General features: G+C 34.9%; 1 pseudogene; it reads right to left on the bottom strand.

The window, feature by feature from the left end:
- Positions 1-2,404: 2,404 nt before the first annotated feature.
- On the bottom strand, positions 2,405-2,775 carry LOC124971311 (39S ribosomal protein L52, mitochondrial-like; annotated as a pseudogene).
- Positions 2,776-16,651: the final 13,876 nt, after the last annotated feature.

Below are 16,651 nucleotides of genomic sequence, written 5' to 3'. Positions count from 1 at the left end.
GTACATGTATGAATCTACATCATACACAACCATAAAAACAAAAATATGTACCCCATTTGTGTACAATGAATCAAAATGCAGTCTGTAAAAATAAAAAAAATAATTGAAAAAGAAATCATTAAGTTAAAATGAGAAAACTAATGCGGTTATGGTGTACAATTCTTTTTAAGCACTATTGGATTCGATTGGACAGCATTTTCTTGAGGATTTTTGTACATAAGTTCATGAGAGATATTGGTGTGCAGTTTTTTTGTACTGCACTTTTCTGGTTTTAGTATCAGAGTACTACTGGTCTCATTAAAAGAGTTATAAGGCATTCCCTTTTCTATTTTCTGGGAGAGATTATATAAAATTGGCATTCTTTGAAAGGTAGAATTCTTCAGTGAAAACATCTGGCCAAGAAGATTTCTTTTGGGGGGAACTTTTTAATTACAAATTCCATTTTCTTAATTGTTGTAGGACCATTCAGATGATCTATTTCATATTGGTTGAATTTGGGTAATGGTTTCTGAGGAATTGGTTCATTTCATTCAAGGTTTTGAATTTATATGCATTAAGTTGTTTGAATTATTTCCTTATTTGTTCCTACTAATTAGTCCTTGTGATAACCAATTTCATTCCTACAGTTGGTGATTGTGTCTTTTCTCTTTTTCAATTTGTCATTCTTGCTAGAAATTTGTCAATTTTGTTGATCTCTCAGAGGAATAAATCTTTGTTTCATTTTCTATATTTTGTTTTCAATTTCATTTAGTTATGCTCTTATCTTTACAGTCTTTCTGCTTACTTTAGTTTTATTTTACTCTTATTTTTCCTGTTTCTGTAAGTAGGAACTTACATTATTGATTGGGGACCTTTCCTCCTTTCTAATGTAAGCATTTGGTGCTATAAATTTCTGTCTTGGCAGTGCTTTGGCTATGTTGCACCATTTTGTGTTTTTTTTTTTTTTTTTTTTTTTGGGTGCTGGGGATCGAACCCAGGGCCTTGTACTTATAAGGTAAGCACACTGTACTGACTGAGCTATCTCTCCAGCCCCGATTTTGTGTTTTTATTTAGTTTTATGTATTTTATATTTCATTACAGATTTTCTCTTTGATTCATGTGTTTTTTCAAATGCTTTAATTTTCTTGTTATCTTTGTTACTGATTTTTAGTGTGATTCCATTATGATCAGTCACACTGTATTATTATAATTTTAAGCATTTGTTGAGATTTGCTTTATGACACAAACTATGGTTTATCTTGGTGAATATTTCACAGACACTTGAAAAGAATGTGTGTTCTAATATTTTTGAGTGGAGTGTTGTATTAAATCCTGTTGGTTGATGGTTATTGAGTTCTTATATCCGTGCTGATTTTCATTCACTTGAAATTATTGAGAGAGGTTTTTGAAGTGTTCAACTACAGTTTTTGCTTTTTCTGTTTTTCTATTCAATTCTATCAATTTTTGCTTCATGCACTATGGTACATATCCCTTGTTTATGCCTAGTGTTGGTTATTTGTTCATGTCTTTGTTATTTCTTACTCTGTCTTTTTAAAGATCTGTAAATATTATTTGTATTTTCAAAACACCATCTTTTGATTTTGCTACTCTCTATATTTTTCTATTTCACTAATTTTTGGCTTTACTTTTATCTTTTCCTGTTTATAATTTTTACTTATTTTTATGAGATCTGTTTTCAGAATTTTTCTTAATATATGCATTTAATGGTCTTCTTTTACTTTACATACTGCTTCATGTGCATATCACAAGTTTTGACATAATATTTCAGTTACCATTCAGTTTCAAATATTTTCTAATTTTCATTATGATGTCTCCATTGACCAAGTTACTATGAACATTATTTCTTAATATTCCAAACTGTTTTAATTATGCTTATAGTTATGTTTCTATTTATGATTCTTAAGCTAATTACATTACAGACAGCAAACTCACATCCCCAAGAATTGTTACTTCTTCACTATCTTCTGTCACTCCTAATGGAGTTACAGTTAAACCACTGCATAATTAATCTTTTTTTTAACTCTTTCATCAAAACATTTATTAAATGCCAACTACACATGGCCAAGCCATGTATGAGCTATTAAAGATTTAAATGCCTGACTAAAACTAGGAAAATTGTTGTCCCCTATTCACATTCACAGAAGAGCTACTGCTAAAGAGTTGGGACAGTCCTATGGACTGCAAAGGAAGGGATAAAAATTCCTGAACTGGAATGGAAACAGGGATGAGTGCACTGAACCAAGCCTCCGAGGCAGTGACCTTATAGACTATTCTTCTGGGTGTCCAAGCTCTTTTGCTCTGAAGACAGATAGGAAACAAAGGCTCTCTTCTGTCTGGGATGAGACATCCAGGTGATGGAAAAGAAAACCAGAGAGAGGCTGAGGAAAGGGACAGGAATTGTTTTTTATTGACATGGAAGTGGCCTCTGCAGTGAAGCCCCTTTGGGTTTAAGAGCATTTTTCTGTTTCCTTTCTTCTTCCTGCAACTTCTGCCATCTGAGCTGCCATGCCTGTATTCCAGCATCCAGTTCCTGTGACAGCAGTACAACTGTCTTGCAAACTTTCCCCTTTGAGTTTTTCTTCAAAGTTGGCCTTTCACTGGGGGAGTAGGGTGGCCATCTGCATAAGACCAGTCTGGGAGTTCCCTGAGAGGCCTATAGCCAGAAGGGTTGGCAGCCAGGCCCTGTTATAGTCTCCACTGGCTGTCAGCCTGACTCAACACACTACAGAGCAGTTTCTGGACATCTATGGAAAGCAGACTCCCCAAAGCAGCCATAGCTGTGGTGGAGGAGCTGGAAGTAGGCCTGGTCTTAGAGGCAACATGCATGGTAACAAACCTTTGAGCCATTCAAAACACCACAATCTCAAACCTATATCCAATCAGTCATCAGACATAACTCTCAAATCTGGACCTTACACTTCAACCCACCTGACACTGGCTCAGTTGCATCCCTAGAATCCTTTATCATACTTTCTTCTTCCATCATCTGCTTTGTCTTGGCTTTCCTGGGACCAGCCTCATCCCTAATCTGATACATGTTCCTTATTGCCACCAGAATTATCTTTCCAACAGACAAATCTAATCCTATTGTTTCCTTGCTTAACAGACTCTGAAAGGTGCTATTCTTTCCAGAACAAAGTGAAATTTCTCAAGCATGATCTTGGAGTTTTCATACCAGTACTCATGTTCTGTCTTTATCATCTGCCTCCAGGCCCACAGAAATCCAAGCTCCTTCACCTTCCAGAGAAGCTATTATATCTCGCTTTTGTAATTGGCAATATATGTTCTCTGGCCCTGTGTCTTTTGAACTTGTGTTGGGTAGGGTTGATCTGAGGTTGTTATTGGGAGCCTGGGTTGAGGGGATACTTTTCCAGAGAGAATTTCATTTACTTTTGCTATGTGCAGCAGATTGGGAGTACCAACTTAGGGCCATCTTATGCTAATTTTTCAGCTTAGACTTTCTTGGATAACATGGAACTGTAAAGGTGATCTCCAATCTTACACTGGAGCAGGCTGATGGCTATAAATTCCTAGGGAAGCCTTCTCTTGCTTTTTCTTACCAGAGCTCAGATAGTGACAGCTTTGTTTGTTGTATCCTTTTACCAACAAATGGACTGTTTTCTTTTTTAAAAATATTTTCCCTTTTTTCCATTTATTTATATGTGGTGCTGAGAATCAAACCCAGGGCCTCATGCATGTTAGGCAAGCGCTTTACCACTAAGCCACAACTCCAGCCCCAGATGGGCTGTATTCTAGTCCACTTTTTCATCAAGAGCATAACCTTTCAAGGGTCTGGCTTTATGTTCTGACTCTCTGTCTTCTGTAGGGTCAAGGCCATAACTCCTTTCCTACGAGGTCATTATTTCAGTTGATTTCTTAGCGATCCCCATCCCCTCCAAGACCACTTTAGTATCAGAGTCAGATGACCACTCTGGTTTACAGTTTTTCCTTTTTTGTAACAACTTTGTCAAGATGTTTTTCACATAGCATACCAATCACACATTTAAAGTGTCTAAGTAAATGTTTTTCAGCGTAATCACAGAATTGTATAACCATTATCATAATCAACTTTAGAACACTTTCATCACCTCAAAAATAAATTCTGTAGCCTTTAACTATCACTCCTCTATTCCCCATAGCCCACAACTCCAGACCTAGAAACCACTAATCTACTTTCTGTTTTGTCTCTGTACAGTTACTTATTCTAGAAGTCTAACATAACATGTGGTCATTTGTGACTGGATTCTTTCACTTAATACAATACTTTTAAAGTTTATCTATGTTGTAGCTTGTATCAGCACTTATTTCCTTTTTACAGCTCAATAATATTCCACTATATGATTATACCACATTTTGTTTATCCATTTATAACTTGATGATCATATGATTTGTTTCCACTTTCACTCTTCTGAATAGAGCTACTGTGAACACTTTTGTAGAATTTTTGTGGAGGAATATATTTTCATTTCTCTTGGATAAATGCCTAGGAGAGAAATTGCTATGTAAAATGGTAGATCTATGTTTAACATTTTGGTAACTGCCACTGTTTTCAAAAGTGGTTGTATCATTTTGCATCACAATCAGCAGTGTATGAGGGGTACAATTTCTCCATATCCCCAACACCTGATATTTTTCATTTTAAAAAACTATACTGGTTCATTTGAGTGTGAAGCTGTATACCATTGTGGTTTGGATTTGCATTTCTCTGATACTTGATAATATTAAGTATGTGTTTATTGACCACTTATATATCTTCTTTGGAAAAATGTCCATTCAGGTCCCTTGCCCATTTTTAAATTCACTTAATTTTCTTTTATTGTCGAATTGTAATTGTTCTTTATATATTCTTGATTTAGGCATTCATTGGATATTGCTTGAAAATATTGCATTTTATTCTGTGTATTGTTTTTTTCACTTTCTTGGTTGTGTCATTTGAGGCGAAAAAGGATTTTAAATTTTGATGAAGTCCAATCATCTATTATTTTCTTTGGTTTCTTTTTTGGTTGTTTTTTTAATTCATGACAGTAGAATGTATTTTGACATATTATACATATATGGAGTACAACTTCCCATTCTTCTAGTTTTATATGATGTGGAATTGCATTGGTCACATATTCATATATGCACATAGATGAACATAGGAAAGTTAATGTCTGATTCATTCTATTAACTTTTCTACTCCCAATTCCCCTCCCTTCCCTTCATTCCCCTTTGTCTAATCCAAAGTACTTCTATTTTTCCCTAACTGCCCCCCCCCCTTACTGTGAGTTAGCATCTGTATATTAGAGAGAACATTCAGTCTTTGGATTTGGAGATTGGCTTATTTCACTTAGCATGATAGTCTCCAATTCCATTCATTTACTGGCAAGTGCCATAATTTCATTTCTCTTTATGGTGGAGTAATATTTCATTGTGCATATATACCACATTTTCTTTATTCATTCTTCTGTTGAAGGGCACCTAGGCTGGTTCCATAGTTTAGCTGTTGTGAATTGAGCTGCTATAAAAATTGATGTGGCAGCATCACTAGAGTATGCTCTTAATTTGTATTTATTAGCTCTAATAGTTTTTTAAATAAATTCCTTAGAACTTTCTATATACAAGATCATGTCATCTATGAGTAGAGATAGCTTTACTTCTTCCTTTGCAATCTGGATGCTTTTTGCTTCTTTTTTGCCTACATAATCTGACCAGAATCTCCAGCAGATTGTTGAATAGAATATAGATGTGGCAAGAATGGGCACCATTTTATTGTTCCTGATCTTAGAGGGAAAACATTCAGTCTTTTACCATTAAGCTGTGGGATTTTGTGTTCATTTTTGGTTGTCATTTGTTTTTTGAAGATGCCCTTCTATTCCTGGCTCATTAAGTGATTTTTATCATGAAAAGGTATTGGATTTTATTGGCTGCTTTTCCCCAGTCTATTGAGATAATCATGTGGTTTTGACTTTTATCTCATTGACATGGTGCATTATATTAATTGATTTTAGGATGGTAAATCACCCTTACATTTCTAGGATAAACCCCATTTGGTCATGGTATATAATACTTTTTATGTATTGCTATATCTGTCTTGTTAAAAGTTTGTTTAGATACACATCAGATATTTTACTTGAGAAAATAAACCTTGTGTCTTTAAGCTACTGCTCATTGTTTTCTGTTTCTTATCACTGAACTTATCCTACCTCATATAATGTATGTTACTTACCTCCCTGAGTATCTGTACCTTTATTTTAAAAAATGGTTAATCTTAGAGACAAGATCCAGGATACTTTTTTGTTCTTTATTCAATAGAATCCTCAGTGGCAGAAGTTAGGAGAATCCTGATCCTTTCTATCCATCATGCTACAGTTTTGCTAGTAGTGTCAACTGTTTACAACCAAAATTTTAAATAATCTTTGGCCTAGAAGAGTATACTTCACACTGGGCTATCCTGCCATCCTCCCTCTTTCAAGTCTTCACTTTCAACTTTCATGACTAGATCCTGGTTTAGCTTAGACCACTCCTGGAATGTATCCTGAATATTGATGATCTAGGACTGAGATTGTTTCAGGCCCAGTTAAAGCGCAAAATGACAGACTTAGCATCCTGTGTTTAAAATGTGCTCTGTTATGTACAAGCTGAGTAATCTTGAGCAAGTTACTTCAACTATCTAAACTTGTTTCCTCATTAGTAAGATGTTATCATAGGTCATCATAGGATTGTTGTGAGAATTCAACTGTAATTAAGCATAGGTTTGTATTACACAGTAGGTGCTCAATAAACCGTAGTCAATTACAATAGTAATTGGAATAGTAATAATAATACCTGGACCTGCTCTAATTTTCCACCAGTTTCCAGATGGGTGAAGGTAGCAGGATTCACCAGAGGATATTCTTCTATACTCAAAGTATCTCCTATTTGACAATGATGACAATAAAGACAACACCTCTACTTCCAAGGATACTGAGTGCCATTATATACCTAGTTTTTCAGTACTCAGTGTTTAAAATAAAGCATACTTACTTTAGGTGAATGTTAATTTTCATTATAACACAACTTTCAAAAAGAAAAGGGTAACTTATAAAGAAGGTGGGAGGTAATAACAGCTTGAACATCAAATGCTTTCTACAGCACCAGATTTTTATTAATTAAATGCAAATGGTGCAAAAATATGATGTGGATTAATTTCCTTTTGATACAGAAGTTTAATAATTAAAGGACAGAGTCTTTGCAACATCTTTTTGTTGTTCTGCCAAAACCTAAACATTTGCAAAGTGGCATGGTGTACCTGGATTCCCTAAACCACATCAGTCCCACCCATTATTAATCTAGTCCTTTAGAAACTACTGTATCTTTTTGTTTTCTTCCAAAAAGGTTAAAAGAAAATTATCAAAACAGAAAAGTGAGGAAATAAATATACTTGATAAAGTACTTTGAAACTCTAATGTAAAAAATTTCTTAGTTATGATTACTGCTAAGTTTATTAAGCACTTTCTATGTGGCAAGTATAATGTTAAGCAGTTTGAATCCATTTCAATTAATCCTGCTATGGTTACCTCTACTTTCACAATGAAGAAACTGAGGTTTAGAGATACTAGGTAAAATTGTAAAAGCCAGGTTAATGAAACCTCCATTCTTAACCGCTAGAGTCCCTACTAAATATGGTGATTGTTTAAGTTTAATAAAGAAGTCATTTTTAATGCTTTAAAGCAGAAAGGTCAACTGAGACAAATTTTCATCCATGAAAATTTCCTTGATCTCAGTCTGATGTTCTCCATTAAGCCATACAGTTGGGAGCATCTGCCTGGATGCTCTTCATACCTCTGTTCTTAAATTCTCCCCAATTTCTCTGAATCCTCCTCCACTCTCTACCTCCCATTAACTATTTCAAATAAATGAATGAGAAATTTGCCAATTTACTGAATCACTTAATATTTATCTTATTTAATCATTTACAAAATTTAGAGCAATTCAAATTGGCTAGGATGGTTTAACGGCTTTTAGAAATTTTGTGTAGTTTAGATTACTGGCAAAAAAATTCATTAAGTCTAGTTTTAGTTTTTCTGCAGTTGTTTTGTCACTGCCTTTCATCCCAGATAGCTAAAGTTTAATGTATTCTATATTTTTCAATAGTTTGGATATATGACCTTTTAAGTGGAGAACTATTTGTGTATTTCAAATTACGAATGCTGAATATGTCTCAAATATCAAGGATTTCAAAACCAAAGTAGAGGGGTATTCTCCTCCAACTTATTTAAAATTCACTTCTTAGCATTTTGTAATGATTTTCATTCATAAATTTTTAAAAAACTGACTTGGTGAAATGAATATTTCTTGTGCATTTGAGGCAGTGTCAAGAACTGGAAAGTGTCTGAGAGTTTACTCTATCTGTAATATAACAATTTAGTCTGACATAGTTTCATAGATACCAGTGGAAGACACAAGATTCCTGGGTCAGAAATGGGCAATATATTACTCAAAGAAATAGCAGTAGCTAGACTATTAGCAGATCTATGCAAGTTCCCTGAGCCTCAATTCCCAAAGGGTAATGGGAAGAGGGCCAGGTGATAACTATACACGCAGTGGGTTGCATTACAGGAGAATTCTGAAATTAGGGAATCCAAATGATTTAAAATAGAAAGGAAGCATTTCTGCCTTTTGTTTATGGGGAGACATTGTTCATTATAAAAGTAACTTTGAAATAATAGTCCAGAACAAAGAACAGTTTTGTCTTGTTTATAAGATGTACAGAAACAAAGACCCATGGAAAATTGCCTCCCAATGGGCAGTTGAAAACTGCCCGAAGTTTGAAATGGGAATCATTCAAGAAAACAAGGTTCAACTGAGTTGGACTGACAAATCTATTGCAAAAGCGCTGTAGTAAAATGGCTGCAGCAAACCGAAAATGAAACCCAAGCTGAACTATATTAATTAAAATAAAACTTAAAAAATATATCCAATGGCTGGTGAACAGACTCATTCAACATAAATTACTACAAATTTGCTAGGTAAACAGAAATAATTTTTGGTGAATCAATAATATTGTAATTGGCAACTTATCATGTTGATCATTGTTTTGGTTCTTTTTCTTTTTTTTATAAAACCATTGACCCGCATCCGCAGCCCTATTTTATTTTTTATTTTGAGTCTCGCTAAGTTGCTTAGGGCCTTACTAAGTTGCTGAGGCTGGTTTTGAATTTGTGATCCTCCTGCCTCAGTCTCTTGAATCACTGGGATTACAGGTGTGTACCACTGTGCCCGATTTGGTCCGTTTTCTGTTGCTATAACTGAACACTTGATATTGGGATATTTATATAGACTAAAAGTTTGTTATCTCATGGTTTGGGGAGCTAGGAAGTCCAGAAGCATGGTGCCAGTATGTGTTCATCATCTGGTGAAGGCCTTTTTGGTGCATCGTAACTTGGCAGAAGGTATCATGCGATGAGACAGAGAAAGCATGCCAGGGAAAGTTTGCTTTTACCTCAGAGCCACTCCCATGATAATCTACTAATGTATAAGTGGATTAATCCATTAAGAAGGGCAGAACCCTCACCACTCAATCACCTCCCAAAGGTCCCACCTCTCAACATTGGAGACCAAGTTTCCAACACATGAAATATGTGGGACACATTCATGCCATAGAAGCTATTCTGCAGGTTGAATCAATTTTTGGCAAATAGATGTTTGTTTGAATTGGCCTGCTTCCTAGGTTCACATCTAGTGTCCTGTTGCCTATTAGATCTCAGTCACAACTAGCTGTAACACAAAGTGCAGAAAAGAAAGTTTTCTCCTTCTCCAGAAACATCAGTTTTTTAAAAGGAAATGGCAAATTGGCAAAGTGCTCCCAAAGTAACTAATCTACATTGTCAAATTGTTTAGCTCTTGATGGATGCATATTTGGGCACGTGCTAGCTTCCCAAAACCTCACAAATGGGTTACATATGGGTTACAATTTTTCAACCTGATTGGAGTTTCTGATTTGTTGACTTTTCTACCTTGATCCAAAGACCTTATTATTTTATTACTTCATTTCCTATCCAGCTTAACTCCCTCTGTTTATTGTTATATAAATTCTCTTGCAAATTCTGCTATCTCTTTTATTTCACTCTTGTTTATTCCAAATGGTCAGCACTAGAAAATCTCAAACACTTGCCTGCTTTGTGCTATATCCCTGAAGGTGAGTTTTGTTGGTACACTACTGAATAGGTAGGTCTATTAATTGGTGAACATCAACCCTAAGTGAGCATTTAATAACACCTGCTGATCTTACCAAAAATCTTACATTTCTCTCTTAAAATGGCTTTCCCACTGTCCATAAGGATATTTCACATTTAATTGAAATTTTCTGTCTCCTTTTCCTCTGTAAAAGTGCTGCTTTATGATTTTTGTGGCCTCTACACACTTTTGCCTTCATAAGTCCCTTCCTCCATTAAAAAATACTGGGAACTATGTTTTATCACTGAGTTGGCATAAAGATAAATATAATCTAGATTTGATTCATTATTATATATTTATTGCTACTATACTCCTTTTTTCTTCTGATTTCAAAAGAAATTAAAATTAAAACATTTTCATGGCCCCTAAATTATTATGGGCTCTAGGCAGTCACTGTGACTATGCCTTTTGGATAAGTCAGTCATGTTCCTCAGGACCTCTTCATCTGATGACCTTACTTTTACTGTATTTATAATATAGGTCAAAGTTTCCTCATCTTGCCATGTGGAGCTTGGGAATGAAAACTAGGTAAGAGTTGTAGAATGGGAGTTTCTCTATACAGTAGTGTTTCTTAACCTTGGCACTAATAATGTTTGGGATTGAATGATCTTTTGGTATAGGGAAATTTCTGGAACATTGTAAGATATTTAGCAGCACCCCTGGGTTCTCATCTCTAAATATCAGTACCAGTCATGACACAAAATATCTTCATACATTGCCAATTTGGCCCTGGGTAGAAGAACAATTCCTGGTTGAGAATCAGTGCTATACAGGTTTAAGTTGAAGTCCTGGCAATTGGTGTTCTTCATGGAGATAACTCATAAGAGTGAGAAGGGAAGAAGGTATTGTGAACTCCAAATGTGAGAGACTAGCAAAAGAAAAGGAATCATCAGAGAATACTATCTGACTCCTAATCTGGGGCTGACATAAAGGATTTCATTAGAAAGATTCAAATGTCCACTATGTTTCAGTGAGATAACTGAGCAAGGAATTTATAGAGTCATCTACCTGGGCCACTTCAAAAGAGAGAAAATCCTCCACTATCTTTGGTGCATTTCTGCCTAAAGATAAAGGGCTGACATAAACAACCTCTTATAATTTGTATAAGCACCTGAGATTCTGAGAGAGAGATCGTTGTCATCATTATACATTAGGAACAGATACTACAAAACCATAGACCTTCTTGATTTTTTAAAAATTAAAGGTCAGATCAGTGACTTCTGTGGGTCATATGGAATTGTGCCAATACCACATTCCTTGGTAAATTCTGTGTCCTTGTAGGTGTCGCTCCCCAAGAAATCTTTTGTACTCCTAACTTCATTTCAGCATCTGCTTCACAGAAGAGCCTACCAGCACAGGAGCAGAGTTTATTTCCTGTTTCCACAGTAATGGAAAAAAATATAAAATGTGCGTTGTTCTCAGTTCCCAAATCATAATCCACACTCTTCTTTCTATATGTGAACCCATGTATATGAATATGTCCATAATCCTGGTCATATAGATGTACACATGCTACATACAGAATACAGATTTTTACTTTAAATGGGTAGTATAGGCACGCTTCCAAAGAGGGGAACTGTAACTCATCATTTATATATTTTCTACTTATGATATTTTTTTCCTCACACGAAGAGCATTTAACTTCCCTTCCATTTGAGTCTCCTCATGAGATGAATAAACTCACTGCTGACATTCAAGGAATATTGTGCTTGTGGTGATTGAACCGGACCCTATGGTCCCTCTAAGATCTCAACACCTGTTCATTTGAGTAGGGATAATTCATTAATGGTGCCACAAGCAAGACTATCTGTGTGTGGTCTACTCAGGTATGCCCCTACACACTGTGGTCAGATCTGCAAGCTGGCCAGGGTCATAGCAGTGTGTGTGTCCTCCTAGGTTTTGCATAGCAAGAAAAATTTCCACTATGTTCCCTTTAAATCCTTGAAATGCTTGGGAAACCCATGCTTACTAATTTTACAGTTGTAAAGTCCAACAAATATGTTAATCAAAGGATGTTCTGCTTGGTAAACTCTCTGCCTTGGATTCCATTGGCATTTGTTAAACTATTCTTTCAACTGTGCGGTAGGCAGAATTCCAAGATGGCTCCCATGTTCATACCCTGTATAATGTCCTCCCCTTGAGTGCAGACAGAACTGGTGATGTGGTTATAACCAACAGAATATGATGAAGATGATGGAGTGTTGCTTCTGTGGCTACTTTATGATTTATATAGAAATCTCTGAGCAGACTTGCTGTCCTGATGACCTTGAAGAAGAAAGTTGTCATGAGTTCAACCACAAGGAAATGAATCCTTCCAATAACCTGAGGGAAACTGGAAGCTGATCCTTTCCCAGGTTGAGCCTTTGATGAGAACACAGTCTGGGTGACACCTTTGTTGCAGTCTTGTGACATAAGCTTCTCTGTGACTGGACTCTTACAGATACCGTGAGATAATAAATGAGTATTGTTTTAAGATGCTAGATTCATAATAATTTGTTCTATAACAATAGGAAACTAATATAAGCTGTCTATTTTAAATTCTTGCTTTTTTTCTCTCCCACCTCAGTGTTTATTGAAGGCTGTAAATCTGTTTTTGTTCATTTCAGAATAAACTTCTAACATTTTTATGGAAAAGCATAATTTAATACTTTTGTTCAAACTATTGGTAAAAACTGCAAAATATTCAAATGCTTTATGATCATGAAACTGTGTTAGTAAAGTTCAGAAGCTTATTAATCAGAATAAAGTTGTTCTTATTCACATTTCACACTGACCTTCAGTTTGACCTCTGTTTCCTAAATGTTTCATTTGCATTCAGTCATGAAAAATAAAGCAAAACAAAAAGACCCCCTTCCCCCAAACCCCTAAACAATACAAAACAGACTTTTTGGCTAATGGATGATTTTAGTCCAAGCCATAAAACATTTGGGTAGTACATTTTCACTAAATTGCCTACTAAATTACATTTCTTAAAGGAAGTACAGGACAATTTAAGCATTTCAACCTTTTAAAATGACGGTACCAGTGATTGTTATGTAAGTAGCTGAGCTCCATATTCTAGTGATACAGAGAAGAAAATCGACTGAGAAAGAATTTTTTTTTGTGGTGACTTCATGGTTTATATCCCTGGGGGAAAGGCTAATGTGAGTTATCTTATATACAAATAATTTTCTAGAGTGATCTTTTGGTATATTTATTTGATTATTCTAGATAATGTATAATAAACACATTTCAGCATTTTTACAGAATTTGAAGCCTTCTTTATTTATCATTTGAAATGTAAATTACTATCCAAATTTCATTTGAAAGAGTGAGTCTGATCTCTCAGCAAGTAGCACAAAAGGGACATGATGGATAGTGCGTGGCAAACTAAAGAGGTTTGGCATGAATTATAAATGTTCTGTAATATCTTTATACATCTTTAAGAATGAATGTCTGATGGCCTTAATCTGCCTTTTTTCTTTCTTTCTCTTTTAATAGAAAGTAGATGGCTTACTATCTTCATTTGGAAAAGTATCTCAACATGCCTGTAGTTGTAAAATTCCTGGGAAGTGATATATATATATATATATATATATATAGGTTAAAGCATCTATTTTTATAGAATTTGAGATGCATCCTTCCCTATCAAGGGAAGAATATATGCTTAGAAAAATTTTTTAAATGAGAGAAAATTGTAAAACAAAGGAAATATTACATCAAAAATGGCTTAAAATACAAACTCTTTTAGAAAAACTATTAGATTGTAGATGGGAAAAGCTGAGAAGACTTCTAAGATATCAGAGACATTTGAAGATTTTGGAGAAGATCTAGAAAAGAAAATGTATTAAAACAATAGAACATGGTACATATGATTTTTTAGTTGAAAGATTTATAATTTTAATTAACCTGAGAAGAAATGAACACTTTTTTTAATGGTATGAAGGTAAAGATGTCACCTGTATTCCCTCGCTCACACATACAATGTAGAAATTCCTTCAGAGATCATTTTAGATTTAAAGATATTTTAATAAAAACATGTCATAATGTGTGGATCTCCAAAACTTTTGAACACTTGAGTTTGGAAAATGCCCCCTGCTTACAAGTCCTGCTTTCCCAACATAGAAGCCAGAAACTCAATTTCCCAGTCTTCCTTGCAGCTATTCTGTAAACATTTGCCTTAGATGCAACCAATGAGGTGAGATTCCAGTTTATAGGAGACAAATATGTGGAAGTGGATGTGGAAGCGGATGTTGTGGAGACTGTTCTCTGAAAAAGGTGATGGCAGAGACAATGGCTTTCAGGGACAAATGATGGCAGCAATTCAGCACCCATTGCCCAGTATCAATAGGGACATTTGTTGTGTCTGCACCAGTATTAGCAATTATGGAATCATTTCTGAAGCCATCCTGTAGCATCATTTTAGTGTTGTGCCTCCCCATGTTCTCTGGGAGAGTGTGTGTTTCTCCCAGAGGGTCTATTGAGACATCTAATATCTGTTACATACGTATTCTGCTTAACCAGCTACAGCAAGTTTTGATATTTGCAGTTAAGAACCCAGACTGATGTGAATTCTTTTCTAAACAAAACAGCTATGAAACCCTCGGTACAAAGGGGTCATCAACAGAAAGCTTCTCTAAAATTGTTGCAATTTTACTTAATCCAGAATTTTAAAAAAAATGCCTTGGGGAAGTTCTTTGGAAGTCAGTAGTTTACTTTAAAAAATTGGGAAATTAACATAACTCAAATGGGTGCATTAGAATATGATAAGTAGAGTACAAAACAGTTAGGCAGGTCTTTTTTCTTAGGTAGGATGAAAATCTATTTTTAAAAATAATCATATGTAGTGCAATGCAAATAAGAAGTAGTAGAGGTATAAGGTGGGGGTGGAAAGAACAGAAGTTCACTGGATTAGACAAATGGGAATGAAAGGAAGGAAGCAAGGATGGGAATAGAAAAGATTGTGGAATGAATTGGACATAAATTTCCTATGTTCATATATGAATACACAACCAGTGAAACTCCATATCATATACCATGCAAGAATGGGAAGTTATACTTCATGTATATATGATATGTCAAAATACATTCTACTGTAATGTATAAATAAAAAAAAGAAAAAAGTAGTAGAGATATAAGTTAAACTGTAATTGTAGAATAGTTGGTAATTACTAAATCTGGGTGATAAATATTCTATTTATGTGTTCCAAAACTTTCTTAATAAAAAGGTTAAATTTATGAACAATCATTAATTATGGAGTTAATATTAATTGGGAAAATATACTTCCCTTTTATCTTTAAAATGAGGGAGAAAAGCAAGACTAAACATTATTTAGAAATTTGGATATTCTTCTCTACCAAACAATAGAACTAAGAAAAAATTATAAACAACATGAGATAAAAACAGACTCAGAGTGGATATCACTAATATTTAGGTTATTTTTGTTCTAAATTTCTCAGGAGTAGTTGATTTATTTAGACCACAAAATTTTAATTAGTGTCTGCCATGTGTTGGTATTGTTCTAAGTGCTTGGGATAATAAGGGATACATAAGGAAATAAAACAAATATCCTCATTCTTACCTAAAGTATCTACTAAATGTGTTGCCTTAAATCTCAATGAATGATTTTTATACATCTCTCCAGTCTGCAAGTCTAATTTTCTAATTTTGTAAAAAATTAATCTATCTTCTGTTTCTATGGTTTAGGACCATGAGATTTTACAGTTGAAAGGAGGTTTAGATTTCATAAATTTGACTCCTTGTTTTATTATAATTGAAAATAATACTTTGCCTTTGTAGAACGCTTTATAAGTTACAACATGCCTTCCCAAGACCCAGAGAGGATAAGTGTCTTGCCAAGTTTATACTGCCTATTAGTAGTTGAACAAAGACCTCCCAATTTGAGCTTTGCTCCTCTTTCTGCTTCAGCAAACTGCTTGCTTCAATGCTGTGATTGTGGTTGACCAGAAAGACATTAACCTAAAGATCCTACTATCTATATATTCTGGGTTTGTTCCTCGACTCTATTGCTCTCTACCTTCCTTATTCTCCCTCCTTCAATGGCTCTAAACTGATCTTACAAATGATTAAGATCTGACTTTCTCTTGGGCACCAACATCTTCAAATGCTGCCATTCCTGAAGCATTGTTCAGCTAGGATCTCTTAATTCAGTCTTTCATATTTGTAGATAACATTCTTTCTTAATTCCTCTAAAAAACTTCTCAGCACATTTTTGCCCATTATCCAGTTATCTTTATGTTTCAGATATCTAAGTATCCAATAATGAACAAAGAATGCCCCTCACCCAGGGCTGACATTTGCACTGTTGGACTTAATAGCTTCCATATCATGCAGCATTCTGTTTCTGTCTTCATCATGTTTTATGTATTCACAAGCTTCTGTTCGTCACATCACTAGAGTCTAAGATCCATTAGAAAATATGGATCTTAAGATCCATTCAGAAGGAAAGGAGGG

Source organism: Sciurus carolinensis, chromosome X (genome assembly GCF_902686445.1).
Source record: "Sciurus carolinensis chromosome X, mSciCar1.2, whole genome shotgun sequence".
NCBI lineage: Eukaryota > Metazoa > Chordata > Mammalia > Rodentia > Sciuridae > Sciurus > Sciurus carolinensis.
Note: the sequence above shows the minus strand (reverse complement) of the source record. Positions and strands in the feature narration are given on the sequence as shown.